The 13,044-nt window shown below is 41.0% G+C and overlaps 1 protein-coding gene across 16 annotated transcripts in view; it reads left to right on the top strand.

The window, feature by feature from the left end:
- The window catches only part of Tenm3 (teneurin transmembrane protein 3), a 1,282,613-nt gene that overhangs the window by 912,652 nt on the left and 356,917 nt on the right, over positions 1 to 13,044 (top strand). The gene's annotated exons all lie outside the window — the stretch shown is intronic.

The following is a 13,044-nucleotide window of genomic DNA, read 5'->3' as shown; positions in this document are numbered from 1 at the left end:
AAGGACCTCTTTGGTGAACTGAGCAACATACTGAAAGCAACTGGATTCCTCCTGGTATTAATGCATGAGCTTACTAATGCACACATACCACCTAGTTATTTCAATCTGAATTAACTTTGGGTACTGGTTCCGCAATGCCTCTAGCCATTGGCAAGTGTACTTATTCTTTACAGTAGAAATGCAGGCTCGCACCCCAAAGCATTCTCACGGCACCCGTAGCTGAAGCTACCCCTTCATCATGACCTTCCCTCCAGTTTTGCACCTATGAAACTCTCCAGATTGGTAATAAGGGTCATTTTACTGTTAAACCTATCTGGTGTTTGAAAGGCTTCTCACTATTATTTTCTCACCATAAGCTCCTTATAACTTCCTCAAGGATCTATGGAAATAAGTGTCAAAGATTGCATTCTGATATTTAACTGTATTTATTTGTGGTCTGGGGAAGTGGCCCAGGGGATAAAGGGCACATTGTATAAGAATGAGGTCTTTTCTTGGATCTCTAGTGTTCACATAAATCTGCACAGGGCCCTGTGCACTTATAATATCAGGGCTGGCAGAAACAGGAGGATCCTGGGACATGGCAGGCTAGCCAATCTACTCACGTGACAAGCTCAAAGTTCAGTTAGGAGAGCCTGTATTTTAAAAGATGGGGAACAAAACAAGAAGCCACTGACACCAACCTTTGGCTCCTACACTAGCAAGGGTACCACACAAATATTTGGACACACGCACCCCGCCCCCCCCCACACACACACAGGAAGTTTTTGTGGAACTAGATTTGGAAAACATGTTGAAATTTTTACCTGTGACCACTGGCAAAATGGGATAGAGAAGGTATATAATTAATTACTGACATTGAATGCTTATGCTGTTCATGGTAAACACTTGTCACCTTTAAATTTAAGTTAATACAAGGCCATAAAATAACCTTTGATACAAGATGGAGAACTAAATGTGATTACTTCTCACCCACAAGACTATTTTCTTTCTTCCATTCTGCTCATGTTGAAGAAGATTACTAGTGGTTATTTGGGGGGTAAATTTCTACCTAAAGACTGTCAATTGGAGAGTTGACTGTGTCAGGTTTTTATATTTCCATCATTCCATTGTTAACATAGACTGTGTCTCACCCCCAAACTCTGGTGGAAAGGCTTCTAGCATAGAAATAAAACAACAGCGCAACACAAGCACCACCTGCAAAAACACAATTTCTTCCTTCACATAGGAACTAGATTCCAAAAAGACGAGAAGGAATAAACTTTCTTACAATCTTTTTGTTTGTTTGTTTTGTTTTGTTTTGTTTTTTGTTTGTTTGTTTGTTTTTTGTTTTTTGAGACAGAGTTTCTCTGTGTATCCCTGGCTGTCCTGGAGCTCACTGTATACACCTGCTGGCCTCAAACTCAGAAATCTGCCTGCCTCTGCCTCCCAAGTGCTGGGATTAAAGAAGTGTGCCACCACTGCCCTGCACTTTCTTACAATCTTTAAAGGAATATATTTTATTTCATTTTCTTACCTTTTGGTTGAATCCCCTTTCGGGTTAAATTTTAATACCACCAAGATACATCCATTTCAAGTTGAATAGCGAATCTGAGGGTCAGCTGCTTCATTTCACTGTAGCTAAATTTATCAAAATATGTCAAAATAACCTATTATAGGAAAGCATGACCCTTTGAAGCCTCTATAAAGGAAAAGCTAGTAGTAAGTAGTTCAAATCTCTTAAATAATGTCATTCTAACAAGAAAGGAAATGTCATGTTGTTTGTTACTTTTCATAACATTGTAACCAAGTGACATTGGTATTGGGACCCAGGACCTCAAGCATTTGCTGAGTGAATGAATGAATGGATTTTCTTAACAACTGACCTTCAGGAAGAAGGAAGACTTCTGAGGGGAACATATTAAGGCTATAAAGAATGACTCTGAATTTTTAAAGTTGTAATAATAAAATTGACATTTGTTCAAAATATATTGCATCATTTAAGGAAGACATCCCAATAAATCATCAGCAAGCGACCTACTTTTCTAGAACCGTGGCTGCTCTATGCCGTCTTTAGGTGTCCATTCCCCTTCTCCAGCCTTCCTTCTATCATTGGCAGAAGAGAAAGACTGGGACGGTGATGCTAAAGCCCTGGAAAGCCTTTCTGCACCCTCTGTCCAGTTAGTAAGCATGCAAACGTGTATACATACACTCACCTGGATGTTCTTCTCTTGTGCATTACAGCAAGATCCTGCCTGATCCTATAAACCCTCGCCTGAGTTCAAACACATTCCACTTCCTTTCAGACACTACCTCACCTTTTATTCCAATTCTGTCTTACTGTAAGAAACTTAACCGTGATCAGGACCAGAGTCCAGCCCCCTGCATGCAGAAAGCAGACATGAGACTGACCAGGTGGTTCTCCTCTTCTGGTCCCGGGGCTGGTAAATCATTGCAAAAGAGGAGATAAAAAATTAACAGTTCTTTGTAAACTTTAATTTCTTGGCACCAGTGTATTCCCTCTTCCTCCCAGAGGGCCTTTCCTCCAAATTCCTTAATAGGTACTTCTTTATGCTATAGTAAAACATAAATAAAACGGAGACAGAAATATAGGTTGTATTTTTGGACAGCTGGGTGTATTTTTAAGCTCATTGCCTGAAAAGATGCATTTCCCTAGAGAAAAACCAACGACAAGCATTTATCTTAAGGGAGTGAATTCAGAGGGGGAAGGAGGAATTCTCTACAGGTCACTATGGTAAAGGTGGGGTGGCTAGGCATTAGAGCCTTGTGCAGCTGCTGGATGTGGTTGGTTAACATCAACTAACACTCTGCCTCGAAAATAAAACGATTGGAGCCCCTGAGGTGGCTCGGAGAGTCAAGACACTTGCTGCCAAGGCTGGCAATGAATGTGGGTACCTGGGACCCACATAAAGGAGAAAAACAAAACCAAGTACTACAAATTGTTCTTTGAATATGCCCCCCCTCCTCAACACACAATGACTGGGGTAAATTTTTTTTTTAAGTTGATATATATTGGTATTTTTCCTGAATGTATGTCTGGGCATCACACATCAGAATCTAGAATGGGACTGGCTTGCACACGTTGGGAATAAAACTCTGTCCCTCTGGAAGAGCAGCCTGTGAGTTGAATTGCTTGACCCTCTCTGTGTCCTCAGAAAGTTTGGAATTAGATGTAGCTTGATTAAAGAATTATTTTTTTAAAAAAATAGAATCATCCTTTCTAATATAGTCCTAACCCAAGTAAGAACCCTAGAAATTCTTCCCATAATCCTCTTAGGAACCAAAAAGTAGCAGGAGACAGATATTTCACGTGAGTGGTATTCTCGTGATTTGGGGCAGAAATGTCTCTGTTTCAGTTTTCTTTCACTAGCACATGTTAATTATACGTGATGGGTTTCTTATGGCATTTTCACACTTGTATGTATTTAGATCATATCTACTTCCGGTTACCCTTCCCCATCCCCCTCTTACACTCACTGTTCACTTTCTTCTCCCATTCACGTCCTCTTCTCCTTCCACCCCACCCCCATGCATATTTTTATTCCAGTGACACAACAAGTTTTCTTGGGTTTGCTTGTTGGAACAAATGTGGACAGTTATTCACAGGCTCATGGGTCCCTTGCCTATGGTTACACTACTGAGGGAACCGTCTATTCATCCCTCGACAGCAATGAACTGTCTGGGGATCTTCAGGGGAGGGAGGGACATCATGAACTTCTCATTTCAGCTCTGATTATCTTCCTGAAGATCCTGGGTGGGGGTAAAATTTGGTTGGGGTTAGTATGCACAAAGTTTAATTCTTCCATTTAGTGATGAAACATCGTTTCTGTTCAGCCTACACCCTTCCACCGGAGTTATTCATGTGAGGCACTTTACAGAGGAGCAGTGGCCTGTGTTTTGCCTCCGTTCTTTTCCCCCTAGGCTAGCAGGTTGGGCACCTTATCAAGAAGGAAAACCTCAGGCATGCATGGTCGTTCCAAGGGTCACAGCAGCGGAGAGGGAGGTCCCAGATAACTAGGGGCGGTTGAGGGTTCGGATAAACAGGGCAAGCAGAGGTTTCCCATAACTGGAAATTGCTTTGCCCTAACTGTGGCACAGGGAAGAATGAGGTGAGGGCACCAGATGAAAGAGAAAGGGAAGAGCAGGCAAATAGCTGTGGCTCCTAGCAACTGCCTTTCTCAGCGTTCCAAGAGGGTTGTCTAGAGACCATTTCCGTTCGGGTAAGGGCTGTGCACAATTGGTCCATCAAGACATTTTCAGCCTTACCTCTTGACCACAGAGGTGACTACCATCTAACCAAGTACCTGGCCTCCCTCCAAGTGTCATCTCTCGAAAGACATTTGGGTCCTAGAGGAAAAGACGAAAAATGCAATTCTTTTACTCTAATGCGATTTCTGGAAGCAAATGCAGTTCCCCTTGTAATCTGAGTTACAAGGAGCATATTTCCTTTCATCCCAGGAGCCAAAACAGAGGCCTCCTGGTCTCCTTTTGACTGTAAGAGCCCCAGGAGCTTTGGCTCTGTTCTGTTCCCTACTAGGAGCAGATCCAGGATTGAGGCTGGGTGCTCCACAGTGCAAATAACTACATCCATTCCCATGTGTGTCTCCCATTAGTCATGTCAGCTCATCCAAATAGGCGGATGAGGACCCTGTCCCAGTCTTGCACCTACATGGGCCATGTGTCATATAGCCATTAAAGAAGGGAAAGGTTGTTTGATTGGTACACTTAAAGCCACCCAGAAGACAACACCTTCATGGGAATATTATAATCAACAATTAAAGGAGCATCTTCCCCCGTTAGTGTACTATATCCTATTACTGTAGGGACACTGAGATCGCATCCCGCTTTTAAATCCCAGCAGGATCTAAAAAGCCATCGATGCTAGAGAAATGTCAATAATGAAGCTAAAAAAAAATGATATATTCGAGTGTATAATGACTCATTAAGCAAGAGACTAATTTTCTTGTTCTGGAAATGATGAGGCAGATGGAGAAGACCTTTCCCTTAGTGGCATGTGTGGTCCTGGCAGTGTGCATACCTGAGTGCCATGGCCAGTATGGAGGGGGGCAGTCAGCCTGACCTGTACAAGCTGGAGCCAGCTTTGTCTCTGTCTTCGGGGCATGCAGGATTGCTCTTTGAAGGTCTTTACTAAACGAGTGCCTCCGATCTGGCATATTGCCACCTGGAGTTTTTATTTTTTTTTTATTTTTTTTTCTGAAAAGAAGGTGTTCTCCTCGTGTAAAGTAATTTTGTGACATTCCAGTCACGGCAAACCCCACTGTAATTGACACCGCCGTTCACTTGCTACTCTGAAGTCCTGTTCACGGTTGTAGCCATATGAGAGTGAAGGAGAGAGCAGGGTTGGCGACAATGAGAACATGAGTAAGAACTCACCTAAAACGATGTCCCAGAGGACGGGAGTGATTGATCACTGGGTCAAAATGCCACCCAAGCACCAGGGCCCGAGTTTAAGTTTCTCAGACCTGTATAAAAGCCAACAAGTAAGTAATTCTGAAACATCCTTCATCCAGGACTCCTGCAGGGTGACGGGAGGAGAGAGGCAGGGAGGGATTCCTTGGATGCTTGTAGGCTATCTAGTCTGGTATACGGGACTCCTTCGCTTCCGTAAAACTCATTTGACCTGTCCATGCGTGTGCCTGCGTGAACATGCGCGTGCATACAACAAGATCGTGTCATCCTTTTTCCATTCACGTTTTCTTATTTGTCATTACGTTGGTGTGTGCTCACAGGCTTCACAAAGACCGGACTTACAACACAGTGTTAACCTGCTGTGTGTCCCCATCAGTTGTAGTGGCTTGATCCGTGGACTTATCCCTAAGCCCTTCTCTAGTGGTCAAGAGCCTTTCTCTAAATCCTGTCCCTCATAGCTTTCTTCACTCTTGAGCTTAGGGATGGCTTGTTAGTCCCCAGGTAGGCACCTTTACAGATGATACAGAAAATCTGTTGCTGATAATAACTACCAGGGTAACTATTTTACCACCGTGCTCCTCCCCACACAACCCTTTATGTGTAAGATGCCACACAAAAGGTTTTTGACTACAAGCGTTAATGTTCTTGTCTAAAGATGAAAGTCCAGATAATTGAGGTGCCTTGTGATTTCCAAGAGGGAACAGGTCAGAGTTGGTAATGAGGTTCCTGGGACTGGTTCTCAAAAGTTTACATTGTAACTACAAGGCCTTCAATGTAAAATCCCCTGGGGCACTACCCTGGGGGAGCTCTCGTAAGGATGAGACAGGAAAGGGAACGCAGAATGGACTTTTGATGATAGTTTCAGATCATTCTGATCTGAGTGCTGTGAGGTCCATGGCTGATGGACTAACGAAGGAGGGAAGGGGCCTGGAGTTCTCTGTAGAGTTGGACATTCCCTTGGTTCTGTGTGTTGATCTGTTACACTGTAGGTAGGAATAGGAGGATACCTTCCTTTGTTAGTTCATCCTTTCTGGCACTAACCTACCCCTTCCCTCCCTGCCTTCTTGGTTCCAACCACTTCACAGTGAGAGATGAAACATAGGAAGAGGAAAACTATTAAATCTGTAATCCAAAATGAGATAAATCTAATAATGGTTAGAAAACACCAAAATTACACCAGTAAGTGAAGCAGAAGTGCGGACCTGCTGGACTCAGTAGCGAGATGGGAGACCCCAGGATTTCTCATCTGCTTGCAGGATGAGAGTAACTGAACACCCACCAGCACCCCCCACCCCCTCAATGTGCCTGTGTATTTGATGTCAGATGAAGAGATAAATATCTGCAATCCTAGCATTTCACAGGAGGTTGAGGCAGAAGGACCAGTAGGTTGCCCAAGGTCATCATTAGCTACATAGTGATGCTCAAGGCTACAAGACTCTCTTCTTCTCCCTCTCCTTCTCTCTCTCCTTCTCCCTCTCCCACCTCTGATATACACGCGCACACACACACACACACACACACACACACAGAGGAAAAGAGGAAGAGAGAGAAAGAGTTGGTTCATTGAACCAACTTTCTTAACATTTGTGTTTATATATCCTGGAATTGAGATTTGCATTCTCATTTTCTATTTTATTTTAATTAATTAATTAATTAGTTAATTAAGTGAGGCAGGGCCTCTCTATGTAGCCCAGGCTCTCTTGGAACTCTTTATTATAGGCCAGCCTGGCCTTGAATTCACCGAAATTAACCTGTCATTGCCTCCTGAGTGCTAGAATTAAAGGCATGAGTCACTACATCTGGTCCTTATTTATTATTTATTTATTTATTTATTTATTTATTTATTTATTTATAATTATGTTTGTATATGGCTCTGGCCTTATATACAAATAGTTGCAGGTGCCTGAAGAGGCCAGAAGAGGGCAGTAGATATATTACGTGAGGAGTCATAGGCAGTTGGAGCTGCCCCATATGGGTACCAGGAACTGAATTCAGGTCCTCTGCAAGAGCATATCTGCTCTTAACCATGGAGACATCTCCCTAACCCCTCCTTCCCACTTGCCTAGTTTATTTGGAGATGAGTCCCGTGCATATGAAATGAAAATAATAGTTACAAATAAGTATGCTTGATATTCTGAGTAATAGAAGGAATATCTGTAATGGTAGGTTGTGTAAACAGTGTAGCTAGAGAGAGATGGCTTGCAAAGGACCAACATCAGTTTTCCAACACCCCTGGGCACCTCACAGTTGCCTGTCACTCCAGCTCCATGGGATCTAATACAGTTACCTGTCATTCCTGCTCCGTGGGATCTAACATTCTGACTTTGGCCTCCTTGGGCACCGACATTTTTGTGCTCATACACATACATACATGCACGCACTCACATAGAAAATAAAGTAACTTAACAAAGGGAAAAATTATAAAAAAAAACAAACAAAATGGAAAAGAAGTGAGAAGAGTGGATGAAAACAATCACAATATTTTTTGGCAAATATATTCCCTAAAATGACAAATATTGATAGAAAAAAATCTCAACATAGTTGGAGAAGTTAGCTACCTGAAAAGAGGGATTAAGAATTTGATCTTGACTGGAGAGATGGCTCAGTGGTTAAGAGCATTGACTGCTCTCCCAAAGGTCATGATTTCAAATCCCAGCAACCACATGAAGGCTCATAACCATCCGTAATGAGATCTGATGCCCTCTTCTGGGGTGCTTGAAGACAGCTACAGTGAGTGAGCAGGGCCGGAGTGAGAAGAAAAAGTGAAGACACTTACATATAATAAATAAATAAATCTTTAAAAAAAAAAAAAGAACTTGATCCTGAGAAAAAAAGCATAGAGAAACAAAGAGATTAAATAAAACTAACAATACACGGAAGAAATAGACAATAAAATAATAATCTATAAAATATAATATGCATTTTAAAAAAACCACATGAAATCTTGCTTCATAAATGGTACACGTAAGAGCACAGCCAACATCAGTTTAAGGATGCAGGGTCAAATCCTTGGTTATGTTGCATAGCGCTGGGAATAGAACTCAGGATTCTGCACTTGCTCTGCAAGTGCTTGTCCACTGAGCTACATCCCCAAATTGTCTATTCTAAACTAACCTGAGGGGAAATGTCCTTGTTATAAAGCCCCGAGATGTATTGTGAGGACGCTCAAAAGCAAAGTATTCAGAAATCACGCACAGGCACATTCCTGGAAGCCAAATTCACAGATAGAGAAGTTAAGGCACAGAGCAGATTGGCAGCCTCCCTCGCAGCTTTGCATTTAATACCACGACTGACTTCACGGATGCCCCTTGGCTAGACTGCAGTCTCCATCTCATCTAAAGCACTGTGTGCGTTTCCTGCCTCCAGTGCTGATGAGTGGTATTCAGTTAATCTGCACAGCACTTGGGGAGATTTTAATGTTGCCTAAACCCAAGCGTTTCAGATGGTCCTGGAACAGGAGAGAAGAAAGGCCAGGCTCTCCCCTGCCTCTTCAGGGATGCTGTCAGACTGCGGTGACTTTCCAGCCTCCCAGCACATCTGAATGCCTGACTGTGTTACCATTCTGGCACTATGGTCTTTGATTCCAAAAGCGAACGTAACATTTCAAATGTCGGAAATGTGCTATAGATTTTTTGGCAGTGGGAGAGAAGTCAGTTAGACTTTCATGTCTTTAAGAACTATATAATGTTATGGCCAAAATTAGTACTCTGAAATTATTTTACTCTGAATTTGGAAAGAGCTAATATATATCTATTATGGCATATATATATATATATATGTGTGTGTGTGTGTGTGTGTGTGTGTGTGTGTGTATGTATATACATACATATATACATGTATATATGAGAACCTTTTGACTGGCAGCCAGGTCTGAATATTTCTTTTTACTAGAAATCAGCTTTCATGTATTCATTTATTCACTTGGCATGATAAGAGAAACAGACAAGGGTGGAAATGCATATGAAAACTTAAACTAATGTAATGTAAGGTTTCTTAGCAGAGGAATTGTTTACCTGTGTTTTTATATATGGCTGGCTGGTAGTAGATGATCGTTTATGAACAATCTAAGGATACCAAATTGCAAATGGGTAAAGAAATAGAAAATGAAAAAGAAAAAAAAAACTCAACCTAAAACAAAACAAAAACAACAACAACAACAACAAAACTTAAAGTGCTTTAATCCCTTCAGTTTCAGCACTGACGCAAACTCTGTGAGTTCAAAGTCAGCCTGGTCTATGTGGATAATTCCCAGATAACAGTGAGACCCTGTATTTAAAAAAAAAAAAAAGTCCACAAAAATTTACTAAATGATTTTTCTTGAAATTAAAAATAATCTTGTCAGAGTAAAAACTGACATTTAATATAGACTTTTTTTTTCCTATTTTGACCTGCTGGGCTTCTGTGGTGGTTTTATGTTTCCACCTTATATGGGTTAGTTATACTAAGCCATTTGTAGTCATTTAAAAAGAGTTGTTTGGCACGCATGTCATCCTGAGACAAGTTATAATAAATCCAATCCCCTCACCTCCCCAACATACCATATGTTAAATTAATTAAAAATAAAACTTTTAAGCACAACTTGTAGAAGTACCAAGAAATTGTCTCAGCTAAAAAGCACCTGGGGCCCGTGCTTTAGAATCCCCATGGTTAGGTGCTATAATATTTGTGAAAATTTGAATAATATAGGAAACGGGAAGTCTTAATTCACATCCCCAGGGCGGTGACTCCCCTCTTCTTGGTGTCTCCATTCAAATACCCATAATGCATTTTATTTTCAACAGCTGCCTAATATGTTATTCAAGTTAAAGTATGGCTGAGCTCTGTCATATAAAACCTTTGGAGACATCCAGGAATGTGATATTTCTGCCCAGCTGCAAAAATGGTAACCCTATAGAAAAAAAAAAAGGTAGCATAATAAAACAAGGAGGTAGTGAGGTATTAATCTTTGCCTTTCCTTGTATTTTCCCTCTCATATTACTTTCTTTAAAAAGAAAAAAAAGACACACACACACACACACACACACACACACACACGCATACACACCCTGAAACGCTAATGGAAATCTAACCTTTAAAAGTTCTTTGAGTCAAGTGATTTTTCATAATCAGGCTGTCTGATTATGAAACACGATTGTTTTTATTTCAGTCTAACATTTCCTTTGATTCATTCCATTTTTTTTCAAGGTTCTTATGAGGTTGGGTTTTTTTTTTTTTTTTAACTTTCCTCCTGAGTTCAGCTGAGGTTAAATAACTCATGATTTAAATAAGGTCACCAACTCTATGCATGTGAGCAAGTCAAGACTGCTTGTAAGGTCAGAACTGACCTCTCATAGAATTTGTTGTGGAGTTATAAAAGTGTTTCTACAGCTAGGCAGTGTGGTCTTCACCATTCTCTTTCCTGTTAACAACATGAAAAGATTCTATTGATCAAAATACACCCAAGCCTGTGAAAGTTATTTATAAACTTAACCATTTTACAACAAAAGATCAGCTCCAGCACTGTTGACATCAGTCTCATGTTTTGACCAACATTTGTCACTTAGCATATTTCTGATATCAGTGTATAAAGCCATGAACAGGGAGGTAATAAGTGCCTGTCTGTAGCCATGGTGGGCTTCAGTGGGAATAACAATAGTCAGTATCTCTTCAATGGTTTCATTAATCATCTACAGTATGTAACATTATCAGGTTATTTGTTTCTCAGTAGTCAAATACAAAATTAAAAGATCAGATATGTAATTGTGGTAGTGTGGTGAGCATTGTATTCTTATGTCATCGAATGGCTTTTTTCCTTTGCTTTGTTCTGCAGTTATGTCAACATTAACATGTCAAGTAACAATAGACAAAGCAGTGGTCAGTTACCAGCTTCTAAGAAGAGGTGGTGACACATGCCTTTCATCCCAGAATCCCTGGAGCAAAAGTAGGAAGATCAGACCAGAGTTCAAGGCCACACTGATCTCTGTAGCTAGATCCAAGGCAGCCAGGGCTACATAGCTACATAGTGATATTCCTGCCCCACACTTGTCCTCTCTCACACACACATACTTGTATACATACAAATATAGCAATTTTCAGTAAAAATCACTCTCTAGGACAAAGCCAAAGGAAGAGCCGGGAAGTCAATCAGTGTGACATTGATGTTGTCTTTATGTTTTAACACAGCTCTTTGGAAATGTGCATGTTTGGGGTTAATTTTTGTTTTATATGCATATCTGATATCTGTAAATCTCTCTAAAACTAAGATTTAATGCTTTAAACACTGGATTTAATCCTGAAGGTTTGTATGTACATGGTTTTTTTAATATTCCTAATTTTGGTGGGAAAAATTATAATTTAGCTCCAAATTGTAATAAAGATGAAACATGATATTATTATTTGCAAACATTTATCTGTGCAGGTGCTCACATAAAATCGAAAGCATATTTTAAGATTTGCCTTGGGAACAGGTTTTTGAAAATATTGGTGAGGAAAAAGCAGGCCAAAAAAGCAGGGAAACATTTCAGTCCTAATATATTACACGTCAGCATTGCTGCAGACAGGGAAATTGGAGACAATCCCAAGCAGTTAAACAAGAGCTGCTTTGGGTGAAACTTCCCTCTCAGGTGAGGCAATCGGGTCCCGGGTGACAGAAGTCAGTCTCCAGGAAACACCACAGATTTCACTGTATATCTTGTGATGTCCTTTACTTATACGGAAAATGAATTTATGGGGAGTCACACACAGTCATTCCCAAACTTGAGTGATTACTGCAGCTCAAGACTGTATCCTAGAGTGACTCAGTATTAGGACCCATGGAAGCAACTAGAAGAACTGGGAACATTAGCATTACAAGACAGAGACTGGGCATGGGTCTTCAGTGTGTTGGGACCTGTCCAGGAAGCCATGGCAGTGACATTCCTCTGCTGACCCTTACGTTGACGTTCACATCTGTCCTTAGAGGCATGCCTGGAAGAGGGTTTCAAATGGAGAATCACTGCAAAGATGCTTTGGAATACTTGAAAATTTCTTCCAATCACTGCAGTCTTAGCTAGGGTTCCATTGCTGTGAAGAGACGCCATGTCCTAGGCAACTTTTATAAAGGACAACATTGAATTGAGGCTGGCTTATAGTTTCAGGGCATCAGTCCATTATCATTGTGATGGGAAATGTGGCAGCCTACAGGCAGGCATGGTTCTGGAGGAGCCAAGAGTTCTGCATCTAGATCAGAAAACAGCCAGGAGAAGACTGGGCCTCAAAGACTACCCACACAATGATGCACTTCTTGCAACAAGGCCACACCTCCTAATAGTACCACTCCCTGGGCCAAGCATACACAAACCATCACAAATGCTGAGAGAACCCAGTCCCCAAAACCTTTAGTTTCAAGGTTTATTTTCAGTGTATAGATGTTTTGCCTGGGCACCCTGTTTGTTTAGGGGTGCCCCTCGTGACTTAGGAACAAGAAGAGAGTGTCAGGTATCTGGCACTAGAGTTACAAAGAGTTGCTATTCTGTGGGTGCTGAAGCCACCTCATTTCTCAGCCCTAAAGATATTTGATCTCGTGTGTTTTTTGTTTTTTTGTGGGGTTTTTTTGTTTGTTTGTTTTTTATTTTTTTTTTTTTTTTTTTTTTTTTTTTT

Source organism: Mastomys coucha, unplaced genomic scaffold (genome assembly GCF_008632895.1).
Source record: "Mastomys coucha isolate ucsf_1 unplaced genomic scaffold, UCSF_Mcou_1 pScaffold22, whole genome shotgun sequence".
In the NCBI taxonomy this organism is placed as follows: domain Eukaryota; kingdom Metazoa; phylum Chordata; class Mammalia; order Rodentia; family Muridae; genus Mastomys; species Mastomys coucha.
This window is presented reverse-complemented; position numbering and strand designations above follow the sequence as displayed.